Source organism: Buteo buteo, chromosome 9 (genome assembly GCF_964188355.1).
Source record: "Buteo buteo chromosome 9, bButBut1.hap1.1, whole genome shotgun sequence".
Taxonomy (NCBI): domain Eukaryota; kingdom Metazoa; phylum Chordata; class Aves; order Accipitriformes; family Accipitridae; genus Buteo; species Buteo buteo.
In genome coordinates this window covers 30,824,045-30,840,688 of record NC_134179.1, presented here as the reverse complement: position 1 = coordinate 30,840,688, position 16,644 = coordinate 30,824,045, and positions in this window count along the sequence as shown.

Sequence of the window (16,644 nt, the reverse complement as noted above, 5' to 3'; positions counted from 1 at the left end):
AAGAAACACTGATAATTCAAACAATTCTCATATCTATGACAAATGGAAGTCCCTAAGCAATGAAGATGGTGCTTTATATCCTCATTTCACTTTCACAGCTGAATTCCAGATCAACAGGGAACATCCTGCTTTGTAAATGCATGATCTCTCTTCCCCCCATCCCCTGGTGCTCTTCTCCTAAGGTTTTATGATTATTTTTATTCCAAACTTTCCATAAGATAGGGATTGACCTTTTATACACAGCAAGAAAGCCATCATTAAAGCTTGACATTCCCTTCAGCTAGGGGCTTGTGTTCCCAAGTCACATTTTCCTCCATAAAACACTTGGAAGGCTTCTGACACAGTCCTGCAACACTTCCCAACAAATAATTGTGTGACTTCTGCTGGGAACAGCAAAAGTGCACTGCTAGGAAAGGCCTCATGCCTTCTGGGTCCATAGCCACCCTCCAGAAAAATCCCATTGATGGTCACAAGTGGATATCACACCACTGGAAACATAGTCACTTTGGAGTATATGGGTGAAGTTTCCACTTCTAGATCAACATCAGTTTAACCCTTTATTCCATATCAACCCTGCAAAAATTTACAGAAACTGCCACCTTGTTAAGGCCGTAGAGGAAAGTGTGTTTTGCCATCTACCCTCCCCCAGGTCACCCCCATCCTACTATGCATAGAGGCCTACAGTGGAGAATGACTACTACCATATTCCAAAGATATGACCTAAAGTTCAGATTTACCTTCTTTTTTTTAAATATAATCATCTTAAGCTCTGCCCAGACAGGATTAACTTGAGATTTGCCATGCCTTGGCTGGGCTCCAGTGCCTCCAACACAGAACTGCACCCCCACCACCTCTGCAGGTTAGCCTGCCAAAATTTGCTGTGGGCCTTCAGAAAACTCTCACAACAGATCTTAAGGATGACTCAGCAAACAATCCTTACCTCTCCTACACTCCCCCTTCCACCCCCACCCCCCAAAGGAAACTAATCCATAGCCCTAAGTTAAGAAGATAAAACCCTCAGAAACCATGCAGCAATATAGCATCACAGAAAACACAGACATTTAAAAAAAAATTAAAGAGCTGGAAGAGTAGCACAAGGAGTTACTCAAGGCATAACGTGGAAAGGCTAAGCTGCTTCAGAAAGAGGACAGCATTCTCTGTGAACAGTCAGAGCAAATAGTACTTTCCTTTTGATTTAATTAGGACAAAGAACACAACTTCAGGGATACCTCAAACTTGTTATTTCAATCAGGAGATGAAATGACAAAGTATATGGACGAATGCTTTGATTCCATATCATAATTTGCACATTCCTACCTCATGAAACTGCATTAAAACAAGGATATTTAAACTTCCTGTTGTTACACATCTTAAAATAAACATACTGTTACCTGGTCAGAAAGTAACACACAAAGTATGTTTGGAGAGGAGACATTGCTTTACTCCGCGCAGGGTGCAAGGTGGAAGATTTCCACAAATCGAGCACACCTAATGAGGTTTTCAGTCCATACTTATGCGCTACAGTTAAAACACCACGCCTATCTAACACCTATGTTCCGCCTAACTATTGCATATTCATTGAGCAAGTATGACGTATTGTTCTCTTGAGCAATCATCCCAGAGTCTTCTACGCCTGGGCGGGGGTCTCTGGTGGTCTTTGGGGTGGTTTGGGGAAGAATACCCCTACTCCTTTTGTCCTACGGGCATGCGCCATCTGAGGACACCAGGGTCTTTGTTTCTCTTGCTAACCCCTCGTTTCTCAATACCGGAGGCTGTATGTCCTTAATTAGCAAGTCTGTAACTCTGAAATAGCCGTTATCTGGTGGCTTGGCTATTATCCAAACGCTCCTTAAGCATCCTCTATTGTAAGCAGAATCTTAAACTAGATAAACTTTACCTTGAGTACACATAATCTAAACAGTCCTTGAATTGCAAGCACACCACACTTCTCATGTTTTAGTTTTTTGTCTTTAAACTATCACCTCCTTCTTAGTTGTTAATCAGTCTTTTGAAGGCTTCAGGCAACAATATCAGGGTTAGACAGCTGTTATTTATGCACTTCCTAGCATATTTATTAATTTTGACTGGGTTCCAATATCTGGACTGAACATTTGATGTTTTGAGTTCATCCAGATAAGTATAAAAATTCCCTGGTGTACGTGTTGCCCAAATACAGCAAAAGAATTTTCCTAGTCATGCTAAGCATGCTGGCATACACTGTACTCTCACAAGAAGCATGGATCAACAGAAAGACTGCCTTTAATGCTTTCTTTTTAAAATAAAATAATTTCCTAAAATTTTCTTAGCTGCTTAAGCACATTGGATACTCTAATACAAAGCAAAAGTATTTTAAACTTTGAATGGTGCCTCTTTGTTACAGTAAGAAACCAAAAACAACTTATCTAAAGCAGGATTTGGCATTTTGCTATTAAAGGGCTGCAGCAGAGTCACCCTAGAGACAGCAATGGTCTGCCACAGTTCAGTAAAACAATACCCTAATCCCTTGGATTTTCTTAAGCTAATTTTGGAAACGCCCTGCCATTCATAATGCAGCATTTTGTCTTCACATATCCATTTTCTGCTGCAGCTAGCAGTAGTTAGTACTTTTTGACACTCCATCACCCTAAGAGTTGGGTTTTTTTGGTTTTGATACTGCCTGTGGAAGAGATGCCATTTTAAAGTAAAAAGAAAGAAAGAAGGAGAAAAAAAAAAAGAGAGAGAGGAACCAAGTACTGAACAATGAGAGACTTCACCCTCATGTGAAGGCAGCTCCGTCGGCGTGGAAATAGATGGACTAGCAGACGTGAAATCAAGGGAGGCTTTCCGGTGATTGCTGAATCATTTCTTCCTTTGTTATCGCTACAGGGCTTCCTGTCAGCAAGTCAATAGTGCATTCAGGATACGGCTAAAAAGCCAGATCCTATTCTCTGAGGAGCCCCAATTAGCCATGTGATGTCAGGGGACCTTTTCACAGCTAACACAGTAACATTGTACCAGAATAAAGTTTATCCACTTCCAAAGGTGAAGGAGTGAAAGCAAACTGGAGCACACCCATTTACCACTTTGGGGGGCTCTAACAGGTTTTTACAATGTGCATATCAAGATCCCTTCTGTTTTTCCCTTTTCCTCTATCAGATAAGCATTATTCAAAAGGATTTTCTTCTTGTTTTTATTTTAAAGGAACAGAACATAAATTACATGCAGGCCTTTTAAGGGAATGAATACACAAGTTTTACTGAGAATAAAATGGAATTAATTTACAAGTGTAACAACCACTCTGTCTTTGGGATTATTGGATGAGGACCTCCAGGTAACCAAGACTGAAAAGCCATTCTGACCTATTCTGTGTAAACTGCCTGAATTCCACCCACTCCCAGCTGCACAGGCAGAGAAAAAGATGGGTAGGTGCTCTGGCTTTAGGGCTACAGAAAAAATTAGGCAGGCATTACATGCAGTTTTCACTGATAACTGGACTTTGGCAGAAAGACTCAGTAACACAGGGCTAACTAACCACAGCAGCCACCTCTGCCTCTTCCCTGAGCACAGGTCCCTACCCCAGGGCAGCCTGAAGCCTACAGCAGCAGAGGTCTGACCCCTGCACCCAACGCTGTCCTGGAGGCAGCCTGGTCCCCATCAGATGCAGCCACACACCAAAAGCCAAGTGCAGATTTGTAACTAAGCATCCAACTCTTACCGTTCCTAGAATGACTCTCGGTGACAGCTTACTCTCATTTTTTCTTTTCCATGAGGAAAAGAAACCAGCTCTCAAGATGATAAACCTCCAGCATAATTGTGTGTTAAAAATGAAGAATAAAGATAGCAAAAGCACTTAAAACAAGGGCCTCAAGCCAAAGATATCCACCTCCACCATGCTCAGTAATCCTGGAGAAGTACTGGGAAGTGAGAGGTTTTGAGGGGTGTTTTTTAAGGGAAAAAGAATTAAAGGAAGATACAGGATTTGTTCTGCGGGGAACCCTTTCAACTTCAATGAAGACGACATCATAACGTGACAGGTTAAGGCTCCAACTGCAGATTAGTACTTGCAAGGTGACCTATTATTTTATTTGGGAGGTTGCATAGCTATCGCCCACGATACTCCAATTTCTTTTTTGTACTGGGCTAAGATCTCTTCTGCTCAGTCTAGGTACCACCCAACAATAAACCCTGCCAGACTATAACAACTCCCCAGGGCTTACTACGCTACATCAGAAGACCAGATGATAGTGAATAGAACACACATTTTATTAATCTCTTCCTGTCTGTTCCAAAGCATGCATCGTATTTCACATGATGCATCCAAGAACAGAGGACTTCCATTCTCAATTAATAACAACAAAGAAAACCCACCTGTGCTGGCAAAAATCTTTCAGTGTTTTTATGAACTACTGAGTCTGCATAAACTGGAACTGAACAATAAAATGCACAAAAGAAAACATTGGCAATATTTTATATAAAGCTGTGTATATAAAATCTGCAGTGAAAAGGGAGTAATGCTGCATTTGAAAATGCCGATATCCAAAGCTCAAACTCTATAAGGAGTTCGTCCATATAATTCGTATTATAGTTGTAGCTGTATTCCAAAGGGAGGTAACAGAAACAAGGACTACATAGCTTCTTTTTTTTATTACCAAGATTATATCTGATATCTGTTTAAATACAGTTATAGTTCAATTATCAGTTTTTGCTTGAATTAAGCTGGTTTCTCTAAACTTCTTCTGTGTGGTAAAGAACTAAATATCTCTGAAGGAATATTAATTACTTCGTACATCACACTTTCAGTATTTTCATTGAGATTTGGAAGAAAAAGAAAAAAACAACCCAAGACTGCCAGCAAGTATAATCTCACAGGTAATGGAGTTTAGGAACATTAAGTTAAAGATAGTACTGCCTTTGAAGATAAGTCAATACTTTCATGTGAAATGCTGTATTTTACATCAGGGAGGTATAGGGTTTTTGAGTTAATTTGTACTCCTCTTAATACATAGGTTACCATAGACTTCAGTTTAAAGTTTAATTACTTAAAACTTCAGACAGTCCCATCTCAGCATTTAGAGATAATGGAACATGGCAAGTACACAGCATGCACAGACAGCTTGAACAAAGCAAACTTAATAGAAAAAAAACCCTGAATATTACAATAGAAGTCTGCTATGCCATATCAAGTCACTATAGGCATCTAAATTGAAAGTACTAACTAGATTTTTTTTTACTTACTACACAAGCCACAGACTAATTAAACTACACAATAAAAGAAGTCAGTTAACTAAATAACACAGGTTTGGGTTTTTTTCCTTTTTGTACCCTGAACATGAATTCTTTCCCTAGACAACCCTAGTACTTCTCTTTCATTGCTTGTTTTTCTAGCAGAGCTCTATTTTCATAAGCCATTAAGCCACTTTCTTCATTTGTGTGAGTACTTCGCACGGAGCCTTCATCTTGATTAGTGACAAGCAAGAATGCTACCTAGCAGCACAGTTTGGAAGACTACCAATAATACATTAGTTGCAAGCATTACTGTCTTTTTTCTGTACAAGACTTACAGACTAACATAACCTTAAGTACAACCACAGCATAACTGCCTCTGTCCTCAGAGCTAACTGCACCTTTCAGGTAGAAGTAGGCAAACCATCTCTTTTATTAGCAGAAATACATATCAGAACTCCTCAGCTGCAAAACCTCACAAACACACTTATGATTTTCAGCATCCAGAACAGCAAACTTATAAACAAACAAACCCCTCTAAACTCCTTATGTTAAATAACAATACCCTTTTCTAATAGCTTACCATTTGAAATAAGTAATCAGCTCATTTTATTTTATTTTACTTTCACTAAACTCTCCCATCCCATCTCTAAGTAGGTTTCTGTCACCTGTCTCTTTTATTCTCATCAAGCAGATTAAGTTATCTATTTAAGGTGGGTTTTCTTCACAATGCCATTTAGAAGACAAGGAAAGCAGTGGAACAAGGTAGTTGTTGTACTTATCTGCTGTTTAGATACCTTTATACTAAATGGGTAATGTAGATTAGAATATACCTGTAAAACATACAGTATGTGTTTTGGTTGTGATGAAAAAAAGAGTTGTTATTTTCATTGCTGTTATGTTCCTATATAAATATGTTAATGGTGTAAAGTACTTCACATTTAAAGAACCTTTAAAGCCCTGATACTTTTATTATGAGCTCTACTACTGCTAGGGAATTCATATTGTACTTTGCTAGTTTACCATCCAATGGTATATAAGAACACAAGTGGAACTGAAATTAAAAAAACAGCCTAATTCTGCTCTTTGTTCTCTCCCAAGTGGTTGCTACCCCATGGTAGGGAAAGCTGAACTTTGTAAAGCTGGTCTCCAAGAGCTGTAGCTTACAGTGTGCTAAACTAAGGTCAACCAGCACTTAATATGCAGTGTTACAAGCTACTAGGCCAGGAAATGCTTATTTGTAACCCAGTAGTACTTTCCCTAAGGCTGAGACAAATAATCAGGGTGGCATTATTTCTGCTGAGTTAAGTCAGCCCATACTCATGAGTCAGTGAGAGGGTTGACTGACATCACTGAAGTGATTTATGTATCTCAGGTGTTTTCAGTGCAGCAGGTACTGTTAGCAATCCATGTGTCTGAGGTGAGGAAAGTGCTTCATCTGCTCTGGGTATCAAGGTGGTAACCCAGGTGGGTTTTTTTAGTTCTGACAAATAGCAGGACACAAAATTCTGTCTTCTGTAGACACTGCTGTGTATATAAACTATGTAGAATGAAAAAAAGAGAGGATTTTTTTTTTCTTCATGGGAACTCAGGTACAGTGCAAGCTCCTCTTTTGTTTCTTATAGATAGGGAAGCTGTGGTTCACTTCTCTTCCTTATTCTACCTTCTATCAAGGAAGCTATTGTACTAGTGTGATAGACTGGGAGTAGAAAGTTATATGTAAAGCTGTACTCAAAAAGGGGGGGGGGGGGGCGGCCTTACTACAGGCATCAGAACTGAAGCATTCAAATAGAAAAATAGTTCTGGGAGAACTTTTCTACATGTTACTTTTCTTTTTAATGTAAGCTTTATTTATGATTACATGGTTACATTGTAAATTTTTCTGGTGTCTACCTCTCTAGAACCAGGGCACTACAGTTCTGTTCTGGATCAAACAGAGCACTCTCCACTGGTTTCCCATAATTCATGGTAAATACTGCTGTGTTCGTGGCAGAGGAAAATGCTGTGTGGCAGGATAAATATCACTCCTTGTAGAGTGGCATTCATCTGTTAGTATTGGGTATTAATTGTCTTACTTTTTCTAGGACAGACTTTTTTTCAGGTAAGTGCTCAGCCTTTTTAGGGAAATGCTAGGGATGAGAATAGGAAAAAGGATAAATAACTAGCAAGAACACAGTGATCATTCTGTAGCCTGTTCTTAACATCTTAGGTGCAGCTTTCAATTAAGGCTTTTGTTAAAACAACAATACTTTTTTCTTAAAACAATAATTACTGTATATCTCAATTTTGTCAGGCTTCTTGTTCAGGAGGAAGAACACTTCATTATGTTCCTTGCATATAAACAGATTAAATCCATCTCTTTTCTTTCCCTGTGTAATTATTATATATACCTCCACAGAAAAACTTATGTTGTATTTCTTTTCTCCTCAAAACCAAATTCAAAATCTAGCATTAATAGTATAGTTTGAAGTGCAATTAGGGCTTTTGCTAGCCTGGAAATATAAGGTGTTGCACTGTGGTTTTGGAATTTGTATTTTGGGAGAAGAACCGTATAGCTAGTAATGATGCTTAAAATAAATGTGCAGGACTCTTTCAAGATCATGCAGTTTAGCCATGTTAATAATAATTGTAAAATGAATGCAAGTTATCTTTATTGCTTTACTTGGTGCAGTGAAGTTTCCACAGAAGTGGTCTCTGGAGGGAAACGATGCAGCATTAGTAGTCTGAATACTATCATTTTGTATAGATTTGGTCTGTTTGTTTTTAACTACAGTCTAATTAGTATTGACCTGCTTTCTGAAGTTGTTCTTCTACTGTAGCATTTTCTTCTTTCCACTCTTCTCCAGGTCTCCCTCAAATCTTAAAGTCCACATCTAGCTCAAGTATTACAGGAGGTATAATAGGTAATGAGTCACAGCAGATGAAAACTCAGTCCTAATTCCTTGGTAGGTAAAATCTGTGTGAAGGATTGCACTGGCAACTTGCCAAACATCTAACTTGTGATAAAGAAACTGTGTACAATAGCATTTATTTTACCTTCCTTATTAGACGAACAGTCGTTGCTTGTTTTAGTCTCGCTAGCAACAGAAACATGAAATTTAGCTTTGCCTGTGACTGATCCCTTGTGTTCCAGGTCCAGCCAATCTTTTCTCAAATAGATTTGAAGAGAAGTCCTGGGGAATTGTCAACATTGGTTACAGTCATGCAGAGCCTGATGCTATAATTGGATGTCACTTTGTTCCTTTATGTAAAACTTCAGAGGATTGCTCAGGTCCATGAACTCAAGCAGACAATTTGATGTTAGATTTGAGAAGAATTACTGTACTGACTTATTAGGACCAAATTTTATATTAAATGCTTTTTCTTTGATTTTTTTTTTTAATTTGTCCAGAGAGCGTTCTAGGATAGAATCATAGAATCATTTAGGTTGAAAAAGACCTTCAAGATCGAGTCCAGCCATCATCCATGCCCCCTAAACGATGTTCCGGAGTACCTTGTCTACGTGCTTTTTTAATACCTCCAGGGATGGTGACTCAACCACTTCCCTGGGCAGCCTGTTCCAATGTTTGACAACCCTCTCAGTAAAGAAATTTTTCCTAATATCCAACCTAAACCTCCCTTGCCGCAACTTGAGGACATTTCCTCTTGTCCTATCTCCAGCCACCTGACAGAAGAGACCAGCATCCACCTCACTACAACCCCCCTTCAGGTAGTTGTAGAGAGTGATAAGGTCTCCCCTCAGCCTCCTTTTCTCTAGACTAAACAGCCCCAGCTCCCTCAGCTGCTCCTTATAAGACTTGTGCTCCAGGCCCCCCACCAACTTGGTTGCCCTTCTCTGGACACATTCCAGTACCTCCATGTCTTTCCTGTAGTGAGGGGTCCAAAACTGAACACAGCACTCGAGGTGCGGCCTCGCCAGTGCCCAGTACAGGGGAACAACCACCTCCCTGCTCCTGCTGGCCACACTATTTCTGATGCAGGCCAGGATGCTATTGGCCTTCTTGGCCACCTGGGCACACTGCTGGCTCATATTCAGGTGGCTGTTGACCAATACCCCCAGGTCTTTTTCTGCCAGGCAGCTTTCCAGCCACTCTTCCCCAAGCCTGTAGTGCTGCATGGGGTTGCTGTGACCCAAGAGCAGGACCCGGCACTTGGCCTTGTTGAACCTCATACAACTGGCCTCGGCCCATTGATCCAGCCTGTCCAGATCCCTCTGTAGAGCCTTCCTACCCTCGAGCAGATCAATACTCCCGCCCAACTTGGTGTCATCTGCACTCAATCCCCTTGTCCAAATCATTGATAAAGATATTAAACAGAAGGGGACCCCACACCAAGCCCTGGGGAGCACCACTTGTGACCTGCCACCAACTGGATTTAACGTCATTCACAACAACCCTCTGGGCTTGTCTATCCAGCCATTTTTTCACTCAGCAAAGAGTACAATTGTCCAAGCCATGCATAGACAAACATGTTGAGTTAAAGACATATTGTCCTTCCTTTTCTCTTTCAAAAGTTTATTCAACTAAAGATTCAGATATCAGGTTGATAGTAATTATCACTTACAGGTACGACAGCATGCCTAGCAGATCTGATTGCCATATATTAATTTTTCACTAGTTGGTAAATATGCAACTGTGAATTTAATTATTTGGGGAGTATTTTTGGACAGTAGCATAGGCTTGTTTCCTTTTTATGGCTGCCTACCACAGCATTTGTTATTAATGACTCTCCTTTTGTTCTTTTTATTACTGTTGCTGGTTTTCTAGCACCAGCTAAAACTTTCTGGATTTTTAACATACAGAGAACTTGGGATTTTCTTTTTTGTTGTACTCAGGTCATCATTTGTCACACTGCCATGAGATACTATCAGGCAGAAATGGCTAGTGCCTGGGTTCCCTTTATTAGAATTAGTGCTTTAATTACAGGATTGTCAGACCTTATCAAGCAAATACAGGTGCTACAGCTGACAGACCTTATGCATGTGGTTATTGTGCACTTTATCCATGTATAGCCTCGGTCTGGTTACTTTATATTACATGTTCAGCCCTACCTGATGCTAAATCAGGGGGTTCAGAGTTGTATAAAGAAGACTGAAAATTCACCAGTGCTAAGCACTAGGAGCTTTGAGAGGCCAAAATTAAGACTGGAGTCCTGTCTGTGTATGCTGAGTGAGAAGCACTCATTAGCCTGTGACTGAACCAGAGAGCTCAGAATGTGAGAAAAATTAAAGAGGAGGAAACTAAGGCATAAAAATTAAGGAAGAGAATGGGTTTGTAAAGGCACTAATGGACAGTTAGTGTCCCATTTTGTAACTACTTACACTTTGTAACATTTCTCCATAAATAACTAGGAGGACATAATGCAGGATATCTCTAGCAGAGGTGTTTCATGACTTGCATTTACTTCAGCAGAGCTCCGTATGAACACAGTGATCGATGGACAAAAGCCGAGTTCACAAGTTCTGGTCCTCAGCATGCAAAGCACACTAGGTATAATCTTGCTATTAAGCCAAAGCAAATGCATGCAGACTTCAGCTGAGTTGGAATACCTAAACTGAATAAAAATAGGTAAAAACTGTAGCTGAAGTGCAAATCTTTTGCTAATAATCTGGGGTTTTGTTTTGATATGGCATATATAATTAGCATAATGTAGCAGTATACAAGTAAAAGCAATCTGTTGTTAGTCTAGATCTTTAGCAAAAGTGATTTTTTGTAAAATCACTTCCACCTGTGGGAAATGGAAGGGGGAGGTAGAAGGGCTTCCTGAAAAATAAATATGCTTAGCTGGCTTGCTAGTGTTGAATCAACCACCTCTTTTGAGCTGCATTGTTAAAGCCATGCTGTTGGAGAGGATGTACTGATTTTTGAGAGAGTCAAGAGTGAAGGATGGTCAACACCTGTGGGAAAGCAGGGAGGTACAGGCTTTCAGGTTTGTATTGCAAAGTACTTTGGGCAAGCATCAGGGGGAGCTGCTGCCTCCCGACTGCAGGCAACATCGCCCTAGGAGTGGTATGTGTGCGGAGGGGTTTATTCGGGCAGCGAAAGAAGGAATACCAGGGGCAGGCAGGCAGAGGAAGGGAACCGCATTTCGCTCCGGAAAAAAGACGTGTGAAGAAACTGGGTGCCCGCGGGAGCGCTCTTTCCCGCTTCCCCGGGGAAAGCCTCGCGTCCCCGGGCCGGGGCGCGCCGCTCCTGGCCCGCCAGCCGCCCGCGGGGCCTGCTGCCACGCGCGGCCACCAGGTGGCGCCGTTGCACCGGAGCGGGCCCGGGAGCGGTGAGTCGCCGTGGGGCGGGCGGCCCCCGCAGGGGCGAAGAGAGGCTGGGGCTGGGGGGGATACTCCTCTCTGAGGAAGCCGTGGAGAAGTGCTGTGTCCCCGAGGGAAAGGGCCGGGGTTAGGCAGCCCACTAAGCACGGTCTCGAACCGTGAGCCACCGGACGGCCCCAAGTTCGCTGCTTTTGGGGACGCCGAGCGCTGAGCTTGCTCTCGATGGCTGTAGGGCTGCCTGGACAGAGAACCGGGGCTGACTTCTAGTGCCTCAAAAAAAAAAAAAAAGCCTGCAGGGCCTTAAATGCAGTCTAAGCCCAGAGCTAAAACACAATAATGCATTCTGCCAGCAGCTTTTCTACTTTTAAAACTGCCATCAGTTACTCAGCTCTCGGTTTGCGGCTGGATGTCCGAGGCTGGGTGCAGGCTGAGCTCTCTGCCGCGCTGGCTTACTGAGAGCTCACATCATCTTGACCAAGTTCCACGGAACTATATCTCCTTCAGGAGTCTTTTGGAAAAAAGTTTTGATGGTAAAGAAGCATGACACAAAGTTGAGAAGAGACTACAGGCTGTGGCCCAAAAAAAGTCAGCAGCCAGGAGTACAACCTTTTTGTAAGCCATTTAACTGGTGAGGTGGCAACTGCTGGTGCAAATTTTCTTTTGGGCATGCTGTTGTAATGCATTTCTAAACACTGTCAGCATGCTTGGAAAACCGAGGCTCAGGGAAAGCTTTTCTCAGAAACAACTCTCTCGGTACCTCTTATCTGAAGGATATAAGAATAAATCTTAGTACTTCTCTGTATATGGATTTTAATACAGCAAAAACCAGGCAAAATTGCATTTGAAAACTTTGTTAAACTTGGGCAAAAGTTATTAATACATTATGCTTTTTTAATTATTTATACTGTTTGTAGACTTTTGCATTTCACTTATCTCTTTACCATCACCAGAGTGGTCTTAGATCAGACATTCAAGAGTCTGGTATTTTTGCAGATTGTAGGTTAGCTTCTTGTCAGTTTAATTATACCTGAATAGATGCATATGAAGCAGAAATGCTGAATTTGGTCATGAGTGAATGCGGGTTTTTTGGTCAGTAGGGCACATACCATATTTCTGGTTGTGTAAGAGTTTTTAAATGATATAATCTTGTCTTGTGAATTTTGCAAAGTAAGCATAAGGCTGAGAAGGATCACCTGGCTCATAACAGTTCATTTCACCAGTGGCTGGGCTCTGGTCTGGAGACATAAGCTTTATTTTTATGTTTTTACATCTTGTTTTAGGGGGAATTTGGGTAGGTGTGTCTTTAAAGCATTACTGTAACATCATTTTGCTGTTAAGCTGGAAAGCTCTACAAGCATATCTAAACCTTGCCTCTGCTGTGCCCTACCTATTGTGCTCTTGAATGCATCATTTAGCAACTTCTGAGTGATTTGGGCTAGCTCCATCACTGCTTAATGAGAGCAATTCTTCGACTAATGCACTGACATGAAGAACAGATCTGATGATACAAAATGTTCTTGAATGTTCACGTTCTTGTAGTAGTGCTATTACCTAGGCAAACTAATCTTTCACTTAAGACACCAAGAACATACCAGTGCTAGTTCCTTAAGGCTTGCCCTTAAAGAGAGTGACAACTATAAAATACAGGCTCAACGAGATGATTTCTGCCCTGTTGCTTTTCAAAAATCTTTGACAGTCAACAGTCCAGATCTTACAGCTACAAAGTCTTAAATCTGACAAAGAGCTTTTTTTGAATACCTATTCAGTATGTTCTGACCAATACAAGATCTGTTATTAGTAAAAAACACCCACAATTAGATTACACTAAGAACAATTCTTATTATAAGTGAATATAAAGTTTCTCAGTGTTTACATCCTTGTAGCAGTAATATTTTTCACCTGTGGATCTGTAGTTTTATATGGAATTGAAAGACTATATAGGCCATATACTTCTTATTATCCTACATTAAGGCTATAAATTCCCTTAAGAAGTCTAAGTTTTAAGAGCCTGAGAGTTGAAGGTGGAACATACTTAGGGATGTCAAACATGGCAAAGCATACCTTGTTAGCAAAAGGTATTTACTTAAAAAGGCTAGGTGGATTACAAGTTGTCCTGTATCAAAGCTAAAGCAAACAGTGTGGTTCAGACCATGTTGTAAAGTAGGTATCAGTGTTCCTACAGAGGCAGTATGAACCTTTCCTTTCTATCTCTAGCCATGTACCTGATTCCACTAGTTCAGGTACCAGCAGCCAATGTGCTGTTCCCAATACTATTTTATGCAGTCCTGGGTTTAACACTCACAAGAGGGTGGTTGTCAGGGTTAACCAGAAGGGTGGTTTCTGTACAGCTTGTGTTTGGGCAAGCACAGTCTTGGGCTGGGAAACTGTAGCAATTGCATAAATTTTTTTGTTTGAGTTTTTCTTTCTTAAAGTGAGTTGTTTTCAAAATGAATTATGTATTAAATTATACCGGAGGGTATTTCCTCCAAATGATAGATAGATTACCATGGGAAAATGCAACTTTGTACCTGTTTCAATGTGTCAACAAACAAACAAACAAAAGGTTTCTCCTGTATTTTGGCTTTAAAACTAAAGAACAAAAACTTCCCTGAACTTCACAGAATAATTTAGACATATTTTCTGGTAACAGTCTCTTCCATGGTCTGAGATCAGAGCTTCAAGTGAGCCAGAGAAGGAAATGAAGTATCATGCTGGTTTAACTAGACTGTTTTGGGGACCACTCATATCTAGAAGGCATCTCCTTGCTTTTGTGCTTGACAAGTTTAAAGATGTGCTTGGTAATGTTACTGTTAAGCTCTGCTGATCTGAGCCAGCCAACTCCCCAGTTGATCTTCCTGAGCTGAATTCTGAATCCAGGGATCTGCATCTGGAGACTTGAGTAGTTTGGATGCATGGGAGGAGCTAATTTCCCCCGGGTGGCTGCAAGAGTTCGGGAAATGCAGTGCTGGCACACCTGAATAACTGCATGTGTGTCAGCTCAACCCAGCTGAGTTTCATAGCTCTGACTGAACATGGCCTGTGCTACAGTTTAGGTGGTGTTTTGCAGAGCTACACAGTACTTGTAGTTTTCCCAGTTTCTCATTATCCTTCCTAATGAAGAGCTATAACTGTATTGACACACACACACGTATATATACACACATATTAAAAATATAGTTGATGAAAGTCAAATAAGCATCAAGTTCAGAGTGTTAAAAGTAACTACACTCAAGTGGCAAGCATTTTCCTCCCTGGATGGAGTTTACAAGTAACTTTTGTTAGTTACTGTCTTGTGCTAGTTATTGGCCAAGAGAAAACAAAGATATGTAAGGAGTGTGTGTCTCTGGACTCTTGAATCTTTTGGATAGATGAAGCATTAAGAGGTATTTCTAGACATTATTAAACACTTTAGTGGACAAAGGATCCTGCACACACTGGAGGTGTCTGTATTTCTTCCCATCAAGCTCCACACTATCACCTCCTGCTACCTCAGGGATTCTGCTTACTCTCTTCTGCCTACACTTTCAAAAGAGGAGGATATCTGGTTGACCTGCATACCCTGTGATTTTTTTTAAATATCTGCTGTGCAATTTTCTTTATTAAATCTTTGTATTGTCTTTGAGCTTGGACAGGTAAGTCTTACTTCTTGGAGGAGGAAGAAAGGGATTCGTCGTCATTCCTTTGGTTTAGTTCTGATCTAGTGGTCTTATAGATGGTCTAACTAATGGCAAAAACTAGTAAGCATGTGGTCATGCCTTGCTTGAAGAATACAGATAGTGTTTAATAACATGCAAGAAGGATGATCATTTCCTTATGCAGAACTTGAGTGTTATACTCAATGGGTCCCATTTTTTTTTGCTTGTTTTACTCCAACCATATATGCTTTAATCAAATTAAGAAATTTTTATTAGGGCATCTAGAGAGAAATATGAGTGTTGACACAAAAAGCCAACTGCTGTGCCAGGAACACATACTATTTCAAAACACAGTTAATAGTGTAAATAGCAAATATTATCATTCTAGTATGTGTTTTCAGTAAACACATTGGAATGGGTATATAAAAGGATAAAGAAAGCATAGCTATGTAAGTTTCTTCTGCAAAAGTTGTAAGTAGCCAGTGATTTTTTTTCCAGGATTTTCCTTATCACCCCAGGTAAGGTGGTGGCTATATAAAATTCCTTGGACTTTTATGCTGGCCAACACCTTGCATGCGTACATGTAATCATCTCTGTTCTGCTTGTTTCCATTTAACTTTTCCAGTGCAAGGCTTTCAGTCAGACTGACCTGTTCTTTTGTAAAGCACAAGCATGTTTTTGGGGAAAAAAACAGATTTTCTGTACAGTTTGTGCCACCATGGACTTCCGGTGTGTCTCCTGTTGCTGTGTGAATTGCTCGTGACCTGAGCTTCACTGTCCAAGATCTAACAGAGGAAGCAAGTGAAAGGGAATAATCTACTTTGCTAACTGGAATTACTGTTTACTGGAAGATAATAGAAGAGGTAAGAATTCCATCTTTTTAGACAAAAAAAGTGCAATTGATATGACTGTAATGAGGTCATAACTTGACAGAAAAGTAGTCCTGAAACTGGAAAATCAGGCTTAACAGCTGAACATGATGAGAAAACTTTCAATGTGATAAGAAGGCATATTTCATCTCTTTCTTCCTCAAACGTTTTTTGTTAGTAGTTGATTAGGCATTGCAAACAGGTTTAATCAGTATGAAATAAACTTTGGCTGTTCCTTCATTTCTGGTCTTCTACAGATTGTGACTTTGGTAGGCATTGGAATACAGATGCATGCTGTGAGTCTGGATCAACCACTGCAGAAAAACTTGTCCAGTTCCATATATATCTGTGGCAAAGGCCTATGCCTAGGAGATCTGCCTAGTGGTTTTATTCTCTTTATTGTGGTATTTCGCATTCTTTCTTTTGATAGAAAAAGTGATCTCAGGCATTGGTTAAAATTTGGATTTCATGTCTATGTAGGTGTTTTTAAGATAATGAATGTGATAGTCTAGGTCTCATTTGTTAAGCTTGAAGCAAATTAAAACAAAAAAAAGCTTGAACCGAAATTGCTCACTTTACTGTCTCAAGCAAATAACATAGGAAAGAGAGAAATGATGGAAATTACTCTTAATGTATTGTGCTCACTTGTTATGCTCTGTAATGAGATTGTCTT